This window comes from Mobula hypostoma, chromosome 14 (genome assembly GCF_963921235.1).
Source record: "Mobula hypostoma chromosome 14, sMobHyp1.1, whole genome shotgun sequence".
Lineage (NCBI taxonomy): Eukaryota > Metazoa > Chordata > Chondrichthyes > Myliobatiformes > Myliobatidae > Mobula > Mobula hypostoma.
In genome coordinates this window covers 64,309,194-64,331,751 of record NC_086110.1, presented here as the reverse complement: position 1 = coordinate 64,331,751, position 22,558 = coordinate 64,309,194, and the positions used below count along the sequence as shown (strand labels likewise).

Below are 22,558 nucleotides of genomic sequence, written 5' to 3'. Positions count from 1 at the left end.
TCAGGTATGAAATCTTCTCTTCTAGTGACAGTCGTATGAGCAACTGGTGCACATCACAAGTCCTGGTTATGCAGCCACTGACACCAGGCAGACAGTCTCTGAAGTGTATTAATAATGGCTGGGGTCAACCATCCTTGGAAGGACACTGCCCAGAAGAAGGCAACTGCAAACCATTTCAGTAGAAAAATTTGCAAGACCAATCATGGTCATAAGACCATGATCGTCTATGTCATACAATTATGCATATAATGATGACGATGGCTTCTGCCTCTTAGTTTATGGTTGTTCAATACTGATGATTCATTAAAATGTCAAGAAATGCTTAAAAATTCATTCCATTTTAATCCATATTACCGCAAATAATGACATATGATGAAAATTCTTCCAGGCTGTGTTGTGAGAGAATGGGAAGGGGATGGGGTTTGGGTTTTAGATTGCCCAATTTTCACTTTGGGCTTTGTAGTTTTGCCTGGATTTTTCTCTTTCTTTTGTAGGGTACAAGCAGGACAGTGACAGTGGATTACAACCTGTCTGAGAACTTGCATCAAGGATATTGGATAGTTTTTTATTACCCACTCTGCGTGCAATACATTGTAAATCATTTTCTAAAACATGCCGCATGTACTTCCTGTACAGCTTCCTTGCGTGTGGTAAAGTTCTTACTGCAGATCTTTACCGAAACAGCTTAGGAAGAGATCCATCCTTTTGACTGACAGTGGCCCTCGACTGAACAGGTTCTCATTAGAAGACTGGATTATTTAATGCTTAATTTTAATGCTGATGCTTTTAAGATGAAGTACATAAGGATCCAAAATCCAACAGATGTTTTTTTTCAGAAACCACAAAAATAAAAGCTCTGCAGTGTTTAATGACTAATTCAGTATTTCCCTCAATTGTTTTGGGCAATTGTTATTTTCTTTCACGCAATCCTGAGCAGATTTTCTCTTCTGTGAAATTTCCACTGTGCTTTTTCTCCTCCAGTTATTCTCTTGACTGCAACCACCAGACAGTCAACTGACCAGAGAGGAAGAGGATTGTTCGGTCATCCATGTTAACACTTTGAATGCTTCATGCAGCACTCTGTAAAGAAAATGCAGATAGTTCCTACCTGTTTCCGGCACAGTTTTATCAGTAAAGTAAGATGTTTCTTACAATTTCTTTTCTTATCCATTCCAGGGATATGGGTTATGCAGGCTGAGCCAGCATTTAATTCCAGATCCCTAATTGCCCTTGAGAAGATGGTGGTGAGTTACCTTCTTGAACTAGTGCAGTCCTTGAGGAGTGAGTATATGTACAACATTATTAGTTCCAGGATTTTGACTCCACTACGGTGAAGGAACAGTTATATCCCTGGATATCCCCATTCAGTGATGTGATGGCAAAGTGGTTTAGTTTGAAAAAATTCAAAGTCAAAGTAAATTTATTATCTAAGTAAATATGTGTCACCATATACTACCCTGAGATTCATTTTGCTCCGGGAATACTCAATAAATCTACAGAATAATAACCATAACAGAGTCAATGGCATCCGTTAGTCTTGTGAGACCATGGATCTGTGCCTGGAAAGTCTTCGCTCTCCAGGTCGCAGGCCTGGGCAAGGTTGTATGGAAGACCAGCAGTTGCCCATGCTGCAAGTCTCCCCTCTCCAAGACACCAATGTTGTCCAAGGGAAGGGCATTAGAACATAGAACATAGAATAGTACAGCACAGTACAGGCCCTTCCGCCCACAGTGTTGTGCCGACCCTCAAACCCTGCCTCCCATATAAGCCCCCACCTTAAATTCCTCCATATACCTATCTAGTAGTCTCTTAAACTTCACTAGTGTATCTGCCTCCACCACTGACTCAGGCAGTGCATTCCACGCACCAACCACTCTCTGAGTAAAAAACCTTCCTCTAATATCCCCCTTGAACTTCCCACCCCTTACCTTAAAGCCATGTCCTCTTGTATTGAGCAGTGGTGCCCTGGGGAAGAGGCGCTGGCTATCGACTCTATCTATTCCTCATATTATCTTGTACACCTCTATCATGTCTCCTCTCATCCTCCTTCTCTCCAAAGAGTAAAGCCCTAGCTCCCTTAATCTCTGATTATAATGCATACTCTCTAAACCAGGCAGCATCCTGGTAAATCTCCTCTGTACCCTTTCCAATGCTTTCACATCCTTCCTATAGTGAGGCGACCAGAACTGGACACAGTACTCCAAGTGTGGCCTAACCAGAGGTTTATAGAGCTGCGTCATTACATCGCGACTCTTAAACTCTATCCCTCGACTTATGAAAGCCTACACCACGTAAGCTTTCTTAACTACCCTATCCACCTATGAGGCAACTTTCAGGGATCTGTGGACATGTACCCCCAGATCCCTCTGCTCCTCCACACTACCAAGTATCCTGCCATTTACTTTGTACTCTGCCTTGAAGTTTGTCCTTCCAAAGTGTACCACCTCACACTTCTCCGGGTTGAACTCCATCTGCCACTTCTCAGCCCACTTCTGCACCCTATCAATGTCTCTCTGCAATCTTTGACAATCCTCTACACTATCTACAACACCACCAACCTTTGTGTCATCTGCAAACTTGCCAACCCACCCTTCTACCCCTACATCCAGGTCATTAATAAAAGTCACGAAAAGTAGAGGTCCCAGAACAGATCCTTGTGGGACACCACTTGTCACAATCCTCCAATCTGAATGTACTCCCTCCACCATGACCCTCTGCCTTCTGCAGGCAAGCCAATTCTGATTCCACCTGGTCAAACTTCCCTGGATCCCATGCCCTCTGACTTTCTGAATAAGTCTACCATGTGGAACCTTGTCAAATGCCTTACTAAAATCCATATAGATCACATCCACTGCACTACCTTCATCTATATGCCTGGTTACCTCCTCAAAGAACTCTATCAGACTTGTCAGACACGATCTGCCCTTCACAAAGCCATGCTGACTGTACCTGATCAGACCATGATTCTCTAAATGCCCAGAGATCCTATCTCTAAGAATCTTTTCCAACAGCTTTCCCACCACAGACGTAAGGCTCACTGGTCTATAATTACCAGGACTATTGCTACTACCTTTTTTGAACAAGGGGACAACATTCGCCTCCCTCCAATCCTCCGGTACCATTCCCGTGGACAACAAGGACATAAAGATCCTAGCCAGAGGCTCAGCAATCTCTTCCCTTGCCTCGTGGAGTAGCCTGGGGAATATTCTGTCAGGTCCTGGGGACTTATCCATCCTAACGTATTTTAATAACTCCAGCACCTCCTCTCCCTTAATATCAACATGCTCCAGAACATCATCCTCACTCATATTGTCCTCACCATCATCAAGTTCCCTCTCATTGGTGAATACCGAAGAGAAGTATTCATTGAGGACCTCGCTCACTTCCACAGCCTCCAAGCACATCTTCCCACCTTTATCTCTAATCGGTCCTACCTTCACTCCTGTCATCCTTTTTTTCTTCACATAATTGAAGAATGCCTTGGGGTTTTCCTTTACCCTACTCACCAAGGGCTTCTCCTGCCCCCTTCTTGCTCTTCTCAGCCCCTTCTTAAGCTCCTTTCTTGCTTTCCTATATTCCTCAATAGACCCACCTGATCCCTACTTCCTAAACCTCATGTATGCTGCCTTCTTCCACCTGACTAGATTTTCCACCTTACTTGTCACCCATGGTTCCTTCACCCTACCATTCTTTATCTTCCTCACCGGGACAAATTTATCCCTAACATCCTGCAAGAGATCTCTAACCATCGGCCACGTGTCCATTGTACATTTCCCTGCAAAAACATCATCCCAATTCACACCCGCAAGTTCTAGCCTTATAGCCTCATAATTTGCCCTTCCCCAATTAAAAATTTTCCTGTCCTCTCTGATTGTATCCTTTTCCATGATAATGCTAAAGGCCAGGGAGCAGTGGTCACTGTCCCCCATATGCTCACCACTGAGAGATCTGTGACCTGATCCGGTTCATTACCTATTACTAGATCTAGTATGGCATTCCCCCTAGTCGGCCTGTCCACATACTGTGACAGGAATCCATCCTGGACACACTTAACAAACTCTGCCCCATCTAAACCCTTGGAACTAATCAGGTGCCAAACAATATTAGGGAAGTTAAAGTCACCCATGATAACAACCCCTGTTATTTTTGCGCCTTTCCAAAATCTGCCTCCCAATCTGCTCCTCTGTATCTCTGCTGCTACCAGGGGGCCTATAGAATACTCCCAATAGAGTAACTGCTCCCTTCCTGTTCCTGACTTCCATCCATACTGACTCAAAAGAGGATCCTGCTACATTACCCACCCTTTCTGTAGCTGTAATAGTATCCCTGACCAGTAATGCCACCCCTCCTCTCCTTTTCCCGCCCTCTCTATCCCTTTTAAAGCACTGAAATCCAGGAATATTAAGAATCCATTCCTGCCCTGGTGCCAGCCAAGTCTCTATAATGGCCACTACATCATAATTCCATGTATGTATCCAAGCTCTCAATTCACCACCTTTGTTCCTGATGCTTCTTGCATTGAGGTACACACACTTCAGCCCTTCTACCTTACTACCTTTACACCGTTTATTCTGCTTCTCTTTCCTCAAAGCCTCTCTATATGTTAGATCTGGCTTTACTCCATGCACTTCTTTCACTGCTCTATTGCTCAGGGTCCCATCCCCCTTGCAAATTAGTTTAAACCCTCCCGAACCATGCTAGCAAACCTACCTGCAAGGATATTGCTCCCCCTCGAGTTCAGGTGCAACCCATCCAATCTGTACAGGTCCCACCTTCCCCAGAAAAGATCCTAATGATCTAAAAATCCAAAACCCTGCTCCCTGCACCAACTCCTCAGCCACACATTCAACTGCCATCTCCTCCAATTCTTACCATCACTGTCACGTAGCACTGGCAGCAATCCTGAGAACGCCACCCTTGAGGTCCTGTTCTTCAGCCTTCTGCCTAGTTCCTGAAACTCACACTTCGGGACCTCATCCCTCTTCCTGCCTATGTCATTGGTTCCAACATGTATCACGACTTCTGGTTGCTTTCCCTCTCGTACCAGGATGTCATGCACCCGGTCAGAGACATCCCGGACCCTGGCACCCGGGAGGCAACAAACCATGTGGGTGTCCTTCTCACATCCACAAAATCTCCTGTCTGCTCCCCTGAGTATAGAGTCTCCAATGACGACAGCTCTCCTCTTCTCTGTCCCACCCTTCTGCACCACAGGGTCAGACTCAGTGCCGGAGGACCTGCCACCATGGCTCACACCTGGTTGGTCATCCCCGCCAACAGTATCCAGGACGGTAAACTTATTATTCAGAGGAATGGCTACAGGGGTGCTCTGCACTACCTGTATGCTCACCTTCGCTTTCCCCCCTCTGACTGTCACCCAACGACCTGCTTCTGACAGCCTAGGTGTGACTACCTCCCTGTAGCTCTCATCTATGACTGCCTCATTCTCCCTTATGAGTCGAAGGTCATCCAGCTGCTGCTCCAGATTCCTTACACGGTCTTCCAGATCGCCCAGCCGTATGCACTTCTGGCAGATGTGACTCTGCGGGAGAGGGGCGTTCCCCCAAGACTGCCACATCTCGCATCAGAGGCACATCATCATCTCAGGAGAGTTTGTAAAGACTATCTGCGAGCAAGCTCGTCCTCTGCCTCTTCTTGTTGAAGCCTCTCAAGTCAAAGCCTCAAAGCTCCACTCCTTCACTGGCCCACTCACTCACTGGCCGCTTTCCAGTAGGACCCATACCGCTTGGCACCAGTGTCGTCGCAAAGCAATGTGTGATTAAGTGCCTTGCTCAAGGACACAACACGTTCCCTCAGCTGGGTTCAAACTCACGACCTTCAGGTCGCTAGTCCAATGCCTTAACCATTTGGCCACGTGCCCACACTAGAGTCAATGAAGGACCACCAAAACTCAGTGTTCAACCAGAGTACAATAGGTGAAATAAGCAGAGGCCTGATGTTTCGATTAGGAATCGGAATCAGAACTAGGTTTAACATCACTGGCCTATGTCATAAAAGAGGGGAACCATGGAGTCATAAGTAGCTAGCCATCTGGACACAAGCTGGGGTCTGATCAGCCCCGGCTGGGTCACCTGGAGGAGGTTGTATGATGTTGAAAGACCCGAAACACCCGATGATTCCAGGAACATCACTGAAGATGTGTCCAGAAGCATCAGTAGATGTATGTACACAGCGGCAGTAGTATATTGCAATACATAATAATAAAACTGAATTACAGTAAGAAGAAGGTAATTCGGTCATCCATATATTAACAAGTTACACTAAATAAGTGGTGCAAAAAAGTAGTGAGATAGTGATCATAGATTCAATGTCCACTCAGAAATCTGATGGCAGAGGGGAAGAAGCTATTCCTGCATCATTGAATATGAGCCTTCAGGCTCCTGTACCTCCTCCCTGATGCTGGCAATTAGAAGAGGGCACGTCCTGAGTGACGGGGGTTCTTAATGATGGATACTACCTTCTTGAGGCATGACTTGTTGAAGGTGTCCCGTATGCTAAGGAAGCTACTGCCGCTGATGGAAATGGCTGAGTTCACAACTTTCTGCAGCTTCTTCCAGCCTTGTGCAGTAGACGCCCCCCCGCCCCCCACAACAGACGGTGATGCAGCCAGCTAGAATGCTCTCCATGGTACATCAGATATCGCCCCAGCAGATTATTGTGAATGTTCTTCAACTGTGATTACATCACATTCAAAGACAAGTGGCTGTCTGAGTGAAACACTTTTCAGCATACCATTTTGAGTCTATTATTTCTAGGATCTGGAATGTGCTCTTGAGATGAGGGTGGAAGCTGATTCCATGTAAAGTTTCCAGTGAGAACTGGGTAACATTCGAAAACAAAAGAGAGGGATTGTGGGATTTCCGGATATCTCCCTCAAAGAGCCAACGCAACTATTATGTTTTAAGGATTAAATTGTAAAGATTAGCTTTATTTAATACATATACATCAAAACATGCAGTGCAATGCATTGTTAGTGTCAGCAATTAACACAGTCCAAGTTTACAGAAATGACATGTGATTGCACTTGTAGAACAGTCAGAATGGTCTGCCAGGAGGAAAAATGGAAGTTATTGTTCTTAGATAGCACCTTTGAAACCCGTGACCTTCTCTAGAAGGACAAAGATGGTAAAAGCACCAGAACACCTACCACCTGGAAATTGCTCTCAAAGCCACACACCATGGTGCCTTGGAAGTATATCACTGTTCCTTTACCGTGGCTGAATTGAGATCCTGGAACTCCCTCTCTCGCAGTTGTGTCGACATAACCAACACTTCAAAGGCTGCAGTGGCTCAAGAAGGCAGCTCTCCACCATCTTCTGAGGGACAGCTAAGGATAGGTAATTAAATGCTAGCTCAGCCTGCAAAGTCTACATCTCTCGAATGAATATATACAGTATTTAAAAATTATATGTGGATATAGTACATTTCCCATTTTCTTAGATCGCCTGATCAAAACTTCAGGCCTCTGCCTATTTCACCTGGGGGGGGCACGCAAATATTGCCATACTTACAGTGCCAACATAGTATGCCCACAGCTTACTAACCCTAAACCATAGGTCTTCGGACTATGGGAGGAAACCGTAGCACGCAGAGGAAACTTGTGAGATCATAGGGAGAGCGCATAAACACCTCAAAGAGGCAGTAAACGAACCCCAATCGCCGATCACTGATGCTGTAAAGCATTTTGTTAACCACTGCTCTTCCGTGCTGCTCTACACAGTATCATCAAACAGTAATCAGCACGTAGCAGCGGATAGCTCTACACAATATCAACAATGTCACGTACCAGCAGTGTCACTTTGAAAGCTGGTCAAACCCAGATTGCTTGGGGCACCAAGTTCTTAAGTGGTCCACAGCCTTGAGTGTGAGACCCTTCATCCCCTTCAGTGAGGCACCAGGGATTTACTGAAATTCTGTGAAGCTTCAATGCCATTAAGGTCATTTATCAAAAAGGATGCATAAAAAGCAAAAGTAGATAAATATATGTTCTGCACACCATCAGCTTCAGCCATAAGAACCACAAACAAGAGAAAATCTGCAGATGCTGGAAATCCGAGTAACACACACGAATGCTGGGGGAGCTCAGCAGGCCAGGCAGCATCTGTGTGGAAAAAGTACAGTCGACGTTCTTTTCCATAGATGCTGCCTGGCCGGCTGAGTTCTTCCAGTATTTTGCATGTGTTACTCAGCCATAGGAATCCCTGGATTAGCCTCAATTCTTTAGAATAGGGGTTTCTAACCTGGAGTCCACAGAGCCCTTGGCATGGTAGGGGCCCGTGGCATAAAAAAAGGTTGGGAAGGAATGAACCTATATATTATCGGATGTTTAATGAAAGGGGAGGTGTATTTTACTGAGGTTAAACAAGTGGGACTTTCGCTCAGAATGCAGGGAATCACTGATTGAACTGATAGGGACAAATACGCATTAATTCAAATGAAAGTCTGTATGTGCTGACTCGTGTTATATGTTTGGGTCTCAGATGGTTAAGTATAATTGGTTGGTAGAGTCCGGTCCATGTACATGTGTGTGGGCAATAATATGCCAGAACTGCAGTCTGGGAATTTCATAAAGCACATTCTCAGGAGTAGGAGGACACAGATGGCAAAATCAGCCTCTCACAGCCAACACAAACAAATTTTTATATGTTTTGCACCTCAGTAGTGTGACTTCCATTATCGTGGCACGGGCCCATGTGTGGTTCATGCCGGATTATATTTTATTATAATGCAATCAGCAAAACTTTCTCAAGTGTGCCATTGCTTTAATAGAGAACACGTGCAGCAGATATACCTTGGCAAAGTCTTACACTGAAACATGTTTGAAAAATAAAGTCTATTTCCATCAGAATACTTTTACCATAACCTCACAGCATTCACTGAACAATGGCAGCCTGAAAAAGAATTCTTCCAAGATGGAAGTGGATTTATTATTGCAAGATTTAATTTTCATTTTATGTTAGCTTTAGACACGTTAGCAATCTTTAAACACTTACTTTTAGTGCTCATTAGTTTCACTCACATATTGATCAGGATTATTTATTTATCTATCTATTTATCTATCCATTAGTTTGTCTATCTATCTATCCATCTATCTGTCTATAAGGCTATAAGACCCTAAGATAAAGGAGCAGAATTAGGACATTCAGCCCATCAAGTCTGCTCTGCCATTCTATCATGGCTGATCCCAAATCACATTCAATCTCATACACTTGCCATCTTGCCATATCCTTTGATGCCCTGATTGATCAGGAAACAATCAACTTCCATCTCAGGTATATGCACGGACTTGGCCTCCACCGCAGCCTGTGGCAGAGCATCCCACAGATTTACTACACTCTGGCTAAAAAAACATTCTCCTTAGTGCCCTCTAGTTCTGGATACCTCCCTCCATAGGAAACATCCTCTTCACATCCACTCTCTCTAGTCCTTTCAAATTTGGTAGGTAAATCTGTCTATCTATCTATCTATCTATCTATCCATCTATCCATCTGTCTGTCTATCTATCTATCCGTCTATCTATCTATCTATCCATCTATCCATCTATCCATCTATCTGTCTATCTATCTATCTGTCTATCTGTCTGTCTGTCTATCCATGGATACATCCATCCATCTGTCAGTCTATCTGTCTATCCGTCTATCCATCTATCTATCTAGCTCTCTTTCTACCTATCTATCTGCCTACCTACTCATTTATTTATTAGTTATTCATTCATTTATTTGTTACTTACATATTTACACGTCACATCCCGGCAGCTCCTGCAGCCAAGCTGATGCCGAATGTACTGCTTCACATTCCTTTGGACCACATCCGCGAGACCGAGAGGGGGATCTTGATGTCTGGGCAGCCCAGGATCTCCATATTTATTGCCCAGGTCTGCGCCCCGGAACGGGCGCATCCATTGTCTACCTAGACAGACTGAGTCATGATGATGATGATGACATATTTATTTATATATTTGTTTGTTTGATTGTTTGCACTGTTTTTCTTCTTTTGGTTGTCTGTCAGTCTTTGTTTAAGTGTCATTTTTTATTGATTCCATTGTACTTCTTTGTATCTACTGTGAATGCTGGCAAGAATATGAATCTCAAGGTAGTATATAGTGGCATATATGTACTTTGATAATAAATGTATTCTGAACTTTGAAAATATCCTTTTCAGGTGAAACAGCATTCAAACTTGCATCTGTCATAATACATGTTTTTGACCCAAACTATTGAACAATTCTCCCTGCTTCTCCACCCCGCACAGATGCTGCCTGACCCACCGAGTTCCTCCAGTGGATTATTTGTTCTTTCAGATTCCAACATTTTAAGTTCAAGGTAAATTCATTATCAAAGTAGCGCATGTCACAAGAACTATCCTGAAATTCATTTTCTTGCAGGCATTCACAGGAAAACACAGAAATGCAATAGAATCTATGAAAAACCACACACAAAGAAAATCTGACAACCAACCAATATGTAGAAGAAAACAAACTGCAAATAAAAATAAAGAAAGAAAGAATACTGAGAACCTGAGTCGTAGAATCTTTCAAAGTGAGTTAGTTCAGTGTTGAGGTGAGTGAAGTTATGCACGCTGGTTCGGGAGCCTGATGATTGAATGGTAGTAACTGTTCCTGAACCTGATGGTGTACGATGTAAGAGCCCTGTACCTCCTGCCCAATGGCTGTAGTGAGAAGAGGATGGTGGAGTCCTTGACGATGGATCTACAGTCTCTTGAGTTTCCTTGTCATTTGCACTTCTTCTAATCTGATCATGACATTTACTCTCCTCGTCATTGGTGAAACCAGTCTCAGTTTGAATAGCCTCCATTCATCTTGCAAGAGGCCTCTTCATCACTCCTGCTCCAACTCTGACCCCTCTGATTTGGGATTCTCACTTTAAAGATCAAAGTTCAAAAACATTTATTATCAAAGTATGCATACTATATACAACCTTGAGATTTGTCTCCTTACAGGCAGCCACAAAGAAAAAGAAACCCAAAAGAAGAAAACCGTCAAACTCCCAATGTGCATCAAAAAAGAACAAATCATGCTAACAATAAAAAGTAAGCAAATAACATTCGAAGCTAAAGATCACAGAAATGAGTTCACAACCACAAAGCCAGTTCATCACTGCAGCCAGTCCAGGAGACTTTTACATAAGAACGTAAGAATATAAGAAATAGGAGCAGGAGTAGGCCATCCGGCCCGTCAAGCCTGCCCCGCCATTCAGTAAGATCATGGCTGATCTGTCTGTAAACTCAGCTCCATCTACCTACGTTTTCCCCGTAATCCTTAGTTCCCTTACTATGTAAAAACCTATCTAACTGTTTCTTAAATATATTTAGTGAGGAAGCCTCAACTGCTTCCCTGGGCAGAGAATTCCACAGATTCGCCACTCTCTAGGAAAAACAGTTTCTCCTCGTCTCCGTCCTAAATCTTATCCCCTGAATCTTGAGGCAATGTCCCCTAGTTCTAGTCTCACCTACCAATGGAAACAACTTTCCTACTTCTATGTTATCTATCCCTTTCAAAATTTTGTATGTTTCTATAAGATCCCCTCTCATTCTTCTGAAAAGTTCAGGACACAGCCTCAGTTGTTAGAATGCCCAATATAAGTCTTCATCTTTCATCAGGACATAGTGAAGCACCTAGGACGTAATACTGAACTGAACAATATTGAGTTACTTCTGCTTTTCATTTCTCTCGCCATGGGTATGTCTGTTGTTTATTATTTCAGGCAGTTTTGTATCTCTTTTTTGTTACTAACGCCATTCTTTACAAGTATGTGTTGATAGCTTTGGTCTGCATGCTTACTGGTCCTCTCCCCACTGCCCCCTTCTCTGCAACTTAATTTGTTCTCTCACTTTTCCAGTTCTGACAAAGGGTCCCTGAAATGTTGACTCTGTTTCACTCCATGTGGATGCTGCCTGACCTCAAGTGTTTAGTTTTGTTTTTTTCTTCTTTCTAATTGCAATTTCCTCTCTTATTGGGCAGCAATTGTAGACAGCAAAGAGCAGTGGATTGAGGATCTGATTTAATACCAGAGCTGGTCCATCAGTGAAGAGCTGCCCAGGCCAAGTAAAGTACCAGCTTTCTACAACTTGCATGTAAAAGGAAGTTTAGGGGCTACAAGAAGTCTCAGGTGTAGTATAAACAGCTCAGGACCAGGGTACCATGCTCACCATAGTTTACATTCCAACTTAATAGAAGTGACGAGTGTGATCACATTTATACATAAATAACAATCTGCTGATGGAGTTGTAGTATTTGTAAAAATATGTGTTCTATTGGCAGGTAGTTTAACATAGAACATAGAATACTACAGCACAGTACTATACTATCTGCCCATGATGTTTTGCTGATCTTTTAACCTACTGTAAGATCAATCTAACACTTCCCTCCTACATAACCATCCACTTTTTATTATCCACATGCTTATCTAAATTCTTAAATGCCACTAATATACCTGCCTCTACTGCCACTCCTGGCAGGGTATTCCAAGCACTGTAGGTTTATTGTAGAAAAAATATTAAGAAACACAAGGCCAGATAAATAAATGCACTCTCCCACTGGAATGTTTACAAGCTATGTTTTACACAAGGGGAAGAATGCAATCATTATGAAGGGCCCGCCTTTGGTTGGTTTCAATAATGATGTTGCGTCCTAGCTGTCTCTGTAGTAAACAAGACAGGGCAGTACTATATGGAGAGCAAGCTGTTGTCCACGCAGCTGATGAATCTAACTGAACGGTAAAGACCTATACGGATCGACACCAGCATTGTCACAGGTGTTGCCAGTCAGTGTTGAAGTCAAAATGCGACTGCCTTAGGGAGTCCACTTTCAGATTTTTCCTTAGGGTCGACTCCCAAAGCTTTCCCCATGAATGGGTACAGATGCAAGGCAGTGGGGGTTTGAGATCAGAGTTGTCCTTCTCCTAGATGCGCTACCATCCACAGCTGACGAACGCCATCTGTCCAAAGTGACTGGTATTAAGGTGCCGTAACCTGCCAATAACCTTCTCCTGTCAGTAGAAATGGTTCTGCCAGGCTTACTAGCTATTTGCAGGCCAGGAGTTGGACGTGGTTCTCAGAGGCTATTTGAGGCACGTGCTATTAGGAGCATTTGATAGGTAGTGGGAGCTAATCCCCACTACAACCCCTGGCTGTAACAACCTAAATCATTGAGAAGCTGGTGATTGTACTTCCAGTTTCTGCAGTTTCTTGCTCCACGCACTCATTTCTTGGAAGCAGGAAGCCATGGGTTCAAGTCTCCTTGACTTTCCCTGCTCTTCCGCCATCATGTGGGATGTTCAGTGAGGGTTCTTGCATGCAGGAATGCATGGGATATTCTAGACCACTCCATTGTGCTGTGTGAGCCCTGATAGGAAAACTAAACTGGGTTAAACCCATGTGACCTACTGCCTGAGATTGGCAGATCCATGTGCACTTGTTTTAGAACAAGTTAGGAGGAGTCCTTGCACAGTTTTTAATTCACAATAGGCCTGAAACTTTTCATCTTCCTAAAGAGCTTCAGGGCAGTGAATAGAGAACATTGGGACAAGGTTTAGTAGTCTACTATAAGCCTACGGACTCTCACAGCTACCTGGACTATTTCTCTTCCCACCTTGTCTCTTGCAAAAATGCCATCCCCTTCTCGCAATTCCTCCGTCTCCGCCGCATCTGCTCTCAGGATGAGGGTTTTCATTCCAGGATGAAGGAGATGTCTTCCTTTTTTAAAGAAAGGGGCTTCCCTTCCTCCACCATCAACTCTGCTCTCAAACACATCTCTCCCATTTCTCACACATCTGCTCTCACCCCATCCTCCCGTCACCCCACTAGGAATAGGGTTCCCCTTGTCCTAACCTACCACCCCTCCTGCCTCCGGGTCCAACATGTAATTCTCCATAACATCCACCACCTCCAACGGGATCCCACCACCAAGCACACCTTTCCCTCCCCCCCCCGCCTTTCTGCTTACCGCAGGGATTGCTCCCTATGCGACTCTCTTGTCCACTCATCTCCCCCATCCCTTCCTACCGATCTCCCTCCCGGCACTTATCCTTGTAAGCGGAACAAGTGCTACACGTGCCCTTACACTTCCTCCCTCACCACCATTCAGGGCCCCAGACAGTCCTTCCAGGTGAGGCGACACTTCACCTGTGATTTGGCTGGGGTGATATACTGCCCCGGGTGCTCCCGATGCGGCCTTCTATATATTGACGAGACGCAACACAGGCTGGGAGACCATTTTGCTGAACACCTACGCTCTGTCCGCCATAGAAAGCGGGATCTCCCAGTGGCCACATATTTTAATTCCACGTCCCATTCCCATTCCGACATGTTTATCCACGGCCTCCTCTACTGTCAAGATGAAGCCACACTCAGGTTGGAGGAACAACACCTATATTCCGTCTGGGTAGCCTCCAACCTGATGGCATGAATACTGACTTCTCTAACTTCCATTAAAGCCCCACCTCCCCTTCACACCCCATCCTTTATTTACGTTTGTATTTATTTAATATATATTTTATATTTTTTTAATTTTTCCCCCCTTTATTTTCTCTCTCTCTTTTTTCTCCCTCCGTCCCTCTCACTATAACTGCTTGCCTGCTCTCCACCCTCCAGGCTCCCCTCCCCCCTTCTCTTTCTCCCCAGGCTTCCCGTCCCATGATCCTCTCCCTTCTCCAGCTCGTAGATCCACCCCTCCCCTCCTGTCTTCTCCTATCATTTTAGATCTCCCCTTCCCCCTCCCATTTTCAGATCTTTTACTAGCTCTTCTTTCAGTTAGTCCTGACGAAGGGTCTCGGCCCAAAATGTCGACTATACCTCTCTCTATAGACGCTGCCTGGCCTGTTGCGTTCACCAGCATTTTTTGTGTGTGTTGCTTGAATTTCTAGCATCTGCAGATTTCCTCCTGTCTGCGTTCTTAATTACCACATGGATTATGATGGAATTTAAAGGGAGAGAATGTTTCCACAGGAAGGTAAAGAGGGGAGAAGTAAAGATAAACAGGCAAGTCCGGAAGTTTGAAATCACAAAAGGTGAAAGACTGAAGTTGGAGAGACTGGGAAATAGAGGCCCAATTGTCAAGTCTGTGAGACTAGGCCAGGGACTGGAGGTTGGAGGCCTGATGTCTGCAATGACAGTGGGGCCCAGAGGTGGCCTGTCCTGAGTTTGGAAGCCTGCCTAAGTATGTGAAGGGTTGGTTGGGGGAGATAGCGGGAAGGGGATTGTTTTGCTGTCATTGTCATACCTTGCATCCATCATCAGGGACCCCCACTATCAGGGACATACTCTCTTCTCACTGTTGCCATCAGGAAGAAGGTATAGGAGCCTCAGGACTCACACCACCAAGTTCAGGAAAAGGTATTACCCCTCAACCATCAAGCTCTTGAACAAGAGGGGATAATTTCACTCAACTTCACTTGATCCATCATTGAAATGTTCCCACAACCAATGAACTTGCTCTCAAGGACTCCTTATCTTATGTTCTCATTATTTATTGCTTTTTATTTATTAATATTATTTCTTACTTTTTGCATTTGCACAGTTTGCTGTCTTTTGCACACTGACTGAACGCCCAAGTTCGTGCGGTCTTTCATTCATTGTGTTATGGATAACATTCAATGGATTTATTGAGTATGCCCACAAGAAAATGAATCTCAGTGGTGACATATAGGTTCTTTGACAATAAATTTACTTCGAACTTTTTCTGTCATTGTTGCTGCTTGTGTTGTTCTGCTGAATATTGTGGATATGCTATGCTGGTGCTGGAATGTGTGGCTACATTTGCGGGCTGCCCCCAACACTTCCTTAGGTTGTTAATGTAAATGACATATTTCACTGTAAGCTTCAAAGTACAGTGATAAAACAAATCTGAATTGGAACTTGAAGGTGAGGAATATTTATTTTTGCAGTGTGTTGCTATAGTGTGAGACATATGAGGGAAAGAAGCAGACTGACATCACATTTCTGTGGGTAACGTGGAGTCCCTCCAATTCACAGGGCATGCAGACAGAAATACAACCAGCAAGAAACTCAAATTAAGGTGTGCCCTCTTCATTCAGGGGCTCCCCATGGGCAGCCTCTTCAGAACATTCTACAAAGCATCAACACAGACCAGAGAGGGAGGCCAAAATCTTTCAGAATTACGTTTAATATCACTGGCAAAATTTGTTGATTTGATGCAGCAATACAATACAATACTTAAAAATATATATTATAAAATACAATAAGAAATATAAATACATATACAGTTTAAAGGTAAAGGGTGGTCACGCCAAATACTGCAGTCACTTGCCCCAGTAATACGATGAACTGAATACCAATTTTTGGGCCTACTCCAGGCTGCTCCAGTGCTTTGGATCTAAGGACTCCATCTGGTTCAGAACGTGCTGTTGTTGTTCACTTCGATAGCTTATATGATTTGTTTTGTGTTTTTTTTTCTCTTTCTCTGTGAGCACTGGGGGCGGGGGTTGGTCTTATTTTTTCTAATTGGGTTCCTTGCTTTGCGACTGCCTGTGAAGCAATCAAATCCCAAGGCTGTATAATTTATACATTCATTGATATTAAATGCATTTTGAATCTTTGAATATTGATTTGATTTAGTATTTTACTGCCTACTGCTCTTTATAGTAATCTTCTTTGCTTTACAGAATGTTTATACATTGCCAAATATATACATAATTAAGTAGTGCAAAAAGAGAGCAAAGATAGTGAGGTAGTGTTCATATGTTGGTTCCTTGTCCGTTCAGAAATCCGATGGCGGAGGGGGAAGAAGCTGCTTCTTGTTGGAGTAGCTGCTTTAAGGCTACAATATTACATTTTTAAAAAGAAATTAGATAAATACTTGGAAGACAAAAAAAGACAATCAAGGACATTGAGGAAACAAACCAGTGAGAACTCTTTCAACAAGTCTTCATAGATCTGATGGCCTCCTGTGGTGTTACATCATTGGTTGAGTGAATGTCCTTAACTTACAGCAGACAGGCAAAATTGCACTAACAATTTTTGTTAGATTTTCCCGGAATATATCCCGTGAGAATATTTTTAACCAGCTAGGAGGATCGTCGGAGATCTAATATAGGTATTTCAGCTGAATGGATTAAAATCTGTCAAATTTTCCTTCTTAGTTGCTTGAATATTGTGCCTTGCTATTCATGGTGTTATAAATAAAGTATGTTTAGAAGTGCATTGAAGGCTGTATTTAGCTCTTGGGGGTCTAGCTGATTGAACAAAGCATGCTTATTTTCCTTATGGGTTTTCATTATATAGATCAGAATGCAGGGTGGAGGGGTTGAAATCTCCCCTGAACATTCATGTGGATTAAATTCTATACACTGTGTTTGTTTCCGATTTGCGCTTAAGGGAATTTTTGTAGGCTGGACATACTATGCATCCTGGCATGACAATCTCAGCCGGAGATTGAATACTTGGACCAGAACACTTTGCCTTACACTAGACTTCAATCCATTCCACCTGAAACCTCTCCTGCAGTTCTCACAAACAAGAGAGAAGCTGCAGATGCTGGAAATCCAAGCAACACACACAAAATGCTGGAGGAGCTCAGCAGGCCCACCTTTTAAATTTACTCCTCGTCTGTTTTTCTCTAATACTGCCGAAGGGCCTCGGCCCAAAACGTCGGGGTACTTTTTTCAATAGATGCTGCCTGGCCTGCTGAGTTCCTCCAGCACTTTGTGTGTGTTGCTGCAGTTCTCACCCTTCATTACTACATCCCACTGGCCACTCTTATAACGTTCAAAGTAAATTTATTATCAAAGTACAGATATCTCACGATATACAGCACTGAGATTCATTTTTTTATGGACATACTCAGTAGATCGGAATCAGGTTTATTATCACCGCCACGTGTTGTGAAATTTGTCAACTTAGCAGCAGCAGTACAATGCAATACATGATAATATAGAAAGAAAAAAGTAAATCAATTACTGTAAATATATAAATGTACATTGAATAGATTAAAAATAACGCAAAACAGAAGTAATATATATTTAAAGAAACTGAGGTATGTTCATGGGTTCAAAATCCATTTAGGAATAGGGAAGAAGCTGTTCCTGAATCACTGAGTGTGTGCCTTCAGGCTTCTGTACCTCCCTCCCGATGATAACGCTGAGACAAGGGCATATCCTGAGTGATGTGGATCCTTAATAATGGACGCCACCTTTCTAAGGCACTGCTCCTTGAAGATGTCTTGGATAATATGTAGGCTAGTAACCAAGATGAAGCTGACTAACTTTATAACTCTCCTGTGCAGTAGCTCCCCACCCCCCATACTAGTCAGTGATGCAATCTGTCAGAACGCTCCCCATGGTACATCTATGGAAGTTTTTGAGTGTTTTAGTTGACAAACCAAATCTCTTCAAACTTCTAATGAAATATAGCTGCTGTCTTGCCTTCTCTATAGCTACATTGATAAGCTGGGACCAGGTTACCTCAGAGATCTTGACAACCAGGAACATGAAATTGCTCCCTCCCTCCAATTCTGATCCCTCTATGAGGATTGGTTTTGAAATACATTTATTATCAGTGTATTTATATAGTATACAACCTGAAATTTGTCCTCTTCACAGACATTCACGAAACAAAGAAACCCCATAAAACATCAAAGTTGCTGGTGAACGCAGCAGAACAGGCAGCATCTCTAGGAAGAGGTACAGTCGCCATTTCAGGCCGAGACCCTTCGTCAGGACTAACTGAAGGAAGAGCTAGTAAGAGATTTGAAAGTGGGAGGGGGAGGGGAGATCCAAAATGATAGGAGAAGACAGCAGGGGGAGGGATGGAGCCAAGAGCTGGACAGGTGATTGGCAAAGGGGATATGAGAGGATCATGGGACAGGAGGTCCGGGGGGGAAGACAAGGGGGGGGCGGGAAACAAAGGATGGGCAAGGGGTATAGTCAGAGGGACAGAGGGAGAAAAAGGAGAGTGAGAGAAAGAATGTGTGTATAAAAATAAATAACGGATGGGGTACGAGGGAGAGGTGGGGCATTAGTGGAAGTTAGAGAAGTCAATGTTCATGCCATCAGGTTGGAGGCTACCCAGACGGAATATAAGGTGTTCTTCCTCCAACCTGAGTGTGGCTTCATCTTTACAGTAGAGGAGGCTGTGGATAGACATGTCAGAATGGGAATGGGATGTGGAATTAAAATGTGTGGCCACTGGGAGATCCTGCTTTCTCTGGCGGACAGAGCGTAGGTGTTCAGCAAAGTGGTCTCCCAGTCTGCGTCAGGTCTCGCCAATATATAGAAGGCCACATCGGGAGCACCGGACGCAGCATATCACCCCAGCCGACTCACAGGTGAAGTGTTGCCTCACCTGGAAGGATTGTCTGGGGCCCTGAATGGCTGTAAGGGAGGAAGTGTAAGGGCATGTGTAGCACTTGTTCCGCTTACAAGGATTGTTCCACAAAGCCAGACCTAATCAGTTCCCCTCTACCACCACTCTGCTCCGTCTAGCGGAATTAGTCCTTACTCTTAATAATTTCTCCTTTGGCTCCTCCCACTTCCTCCAAACTAAAGGTGTAGCTATGGGCACCTGTATGGGTCCTAGCTATGCCTGCCTTTTTGTTGGCTTTGTGGAACAATCAATGTTCCGTGCCTATTCTGGTATCTGTCCCCCACTTTTCCTTTGCTACATCGACGACTGCATTGGCACTGCTTCCTGCACGCATGCTGAGCTCGTTGACTTTATTAACTTTGCCTCCAACTTTCACCCTGCCCTCAAGTTTACTTGGTCCATTTCAGACACGGCCCTCCCCTTTCTAGATCTTTCTGTCTCTGTCTCTGGAGACAGCTTATCCACTGTTGTCTACTATAAGCCTACTGACTCTCACAGCTATCTGGACTATTCCTCTTCTCACCCTGTCTCTTGCAAAAATGCCACCCTCTTGCAATTCCTCTGTCTCTGCCACATCTGCTCTCAGGATGAGACTTTTCATTCCAGGACGAGGGAGATGTCCTCCTTTTTTAAAGAAAGGGGCTTCCCTTCCTCCACTATCAACTCTACTCTCAAACGCATCTCCCCCATTTCACGCACATCTGCTCTCACTCCATCCTCCCGCCACCCCACTAGGAATAGGGTTCCCCTGGTCCTCACCTACCACCTCACCAGCCTCCGGGTCCAACATATTATTCTCCGTAACTTCCGCCACCTCCAACGGGATCCCACCACTAAGCACATCTTTCCCTCCCCCCCCCTCTGCTTTCCACAGGGATCACTCCCTACGCGACTCCCTTGTCCATTCGTACCCCCCATCCCTCCCCACTGATCTCCCTCCTGGCACTTATCCTTGTAAGTGGAACAAGTCCTACATATGCCCTTACACTTCCTCCCTTACCACCATTCAGGGCCCCAGACAGTCCTTCCAGGTGAGGTGACACTTCACCTGTGAGTCGGCTGGGGTGATATACTGCGTCCGGTGCTCCCGATGTGGCCTTCTATATATTGGTGAGACCCGACGCAGACTGGGAGACCGCTTTGCTGAACACCTACGCTCTGTCTGCCAGAGAAAGCAGGATCTCCCTGTGGCCACACATTTTAATTCCACATCCCATTCCCATTCTGATATGTCTATCCACGGCCTCCTCTACTGTAAAGATGAAGCCACACTCAGGTTGGAGGAACGAAACCTTATATTCCGTCTGGGTAGCCTCCAACCTGATGGCATGAACATTGACTTCTCTAACTTCCACTAATGCCCCACCTCCCCCTCGTACCCCATCCGTCCTGTCCCATGATCCTCTCATATCCCTTTTGCCAATCAACTGTCCAGCTCTTGGCTCCATCCCTCCCCCTCCTGTCTTCTCCTATCATTTTGGATCTCTCCCTCCCCCTCCCACTTTCAAATCTCTTACTAACTCTTCCTTCAGTTAGTCCTGACGAAGGGTCTTGGCCTGAAACGTCAACTGTACCTCTTCCTAGAGATGCTGCCTGGCCTGCTGCATTCACCAGCAACTTTGATGTGTGTTGCTTGAATTTCCAGCATCTGCAGTATTCCTGTTGTTTGCGTTTTTAAAACCCCATAAAAACCACCTCCCCTCTCTTCACACAAGTAGCTAAAGCATTAACACTCTGCTCTATCCCCACCAGCAGCAGAAACACTGACCGCACCCCCCCCACCCCCCTCCCACCATGTGAGCAGCAGCAGAAGCACCCAAGAGTCCATTGATCCAGAGTCCAACAAACTACGGCTCACAAACCAGCACCTCAGAATCTCAGACAAGATCTTTCTCCCCAGCGGGATCACTCGTGCAACAAGAGTGGAGCCCAGCAGCTCACTGTTCCGTTGTTACGATCTTCCACGTCACTTCTCCAAGATTCCCATCTTGAGGACAGACAGGCTCTCTCCATCAAAAGAGAGAGAGAGAGAGAGAGAGAGAGAGAGAGATATTGCTCAAGTACAGGAGCCTTCCTCTGACTGCAGCTGGTAGTTAGCAAGCACACTGCCTGCTGTCTCAGTGTTCCAGTCTTGATGTTTCAGTCAGCAAAGTCGGTGAGGAACTATGTCACCCATGGGGCCGCTCTCTGACCTACGACCTCCCAGCCCCAAGGAGGCACATCTTCCAGGTTGTTCCTGGAGACAGTGAAGCGCCTGGCAGTATAGCTTGCAAAGAACTGTAAATGAATGGTAGGTCACGGACTCTGACACAACCATAACAACCTTGAAATGAAAAGAAAAAACAAAAGAGAAGAGAAATAATCTGTTTCGTGGATGAACTGAAAGAAGTCGCCTGGGTCTGCAGAATCCGCAGCATCATTTGCACCTCTGAATTTTGACCTTCCTCCCCATTTAGAAAAATAGTTCATTCCTTTATTCTTTCTGCCAAAGTGCATGGCCATGCACTTCCCTACACTATTTTCCATCCGCCCATTTTCCCAAACTGTCCGAGTGTTTCTGCAGACACTTGCTTTCTCAACACTACCTGACCCTCCACCGGTTTTTGTATTGTCCGCAAGTCTGGCCACAAAGCCATCAATTCCTTCATCCAAATGATTGACATTTAAGTAAAAAGAAGCAGTCTCAACACTGACACCTATGGAACACCATTCGTCACCGGCTGCAAACTGGTCTATAATTTTCTATCTTCTGCCTCCCTCCCTTCTGAAAGAGTGGAGTGACATTTGCAATTTTCCAGTCCTCCAACACCATTGCAGCAAGAACCTTGCACTCAATGTCAGTAAGACCAAAGAGTTGATTGTAGACTTCAGAAAGAGTAGAATGAGGGAACACGAAACCATCCTCATAGAGGAATCAGAAGTGGAGAGAATTAACTATTTCAAATTCCTGGGTGTCAGCATCTCTGAGGATCTGACCTGATCCTAGCAGATTGATGCAGCTATAAGGAAGGCATGACTGCAACTATATTTCATTAGTAGTTTGAAGAGATTTGGTTTGTCAACTAAAACACTTGAAAATTTCTGTAGATGTACTATGGGAAACATTCTGACAGGCTGCATCACAGTCTGGTATGGTGGGGGAAGGTGCTAAGGCATAGGGGTCAAATGAAGCTACAGAAAGCTGTGAAACTAGTTAGCT

General features: G+C 44.5%; 1 long non-coding RNA gene across 1 annotated transcript in view; it reads right to left on the bottom strand.

Annotated features, from left to right (window-relative positions):
- Window positions 1-407: 407 nt before the first annotated feature.
- LOC134356546 (uncharacterized) overlaps window positions 408-22,558 on the bottom strand; it is a 46,741-nt gene continuing 24,590 nt past the window's right edge. Inside the window, exons 2-3 of the long non-coding RNA XR_010020386.1 lie at window positions 9,752-9,939; window positions 408-1,080 (exon numbers count right to left, since the gene is read on the bottom strand). This is a non-coding gene — a long non-coding RNA (uncharacterized LOC134356546). The remainder of the gene's footprint in view (window positions 1,081-9,751; window positions 9,940-22,558) is intronic.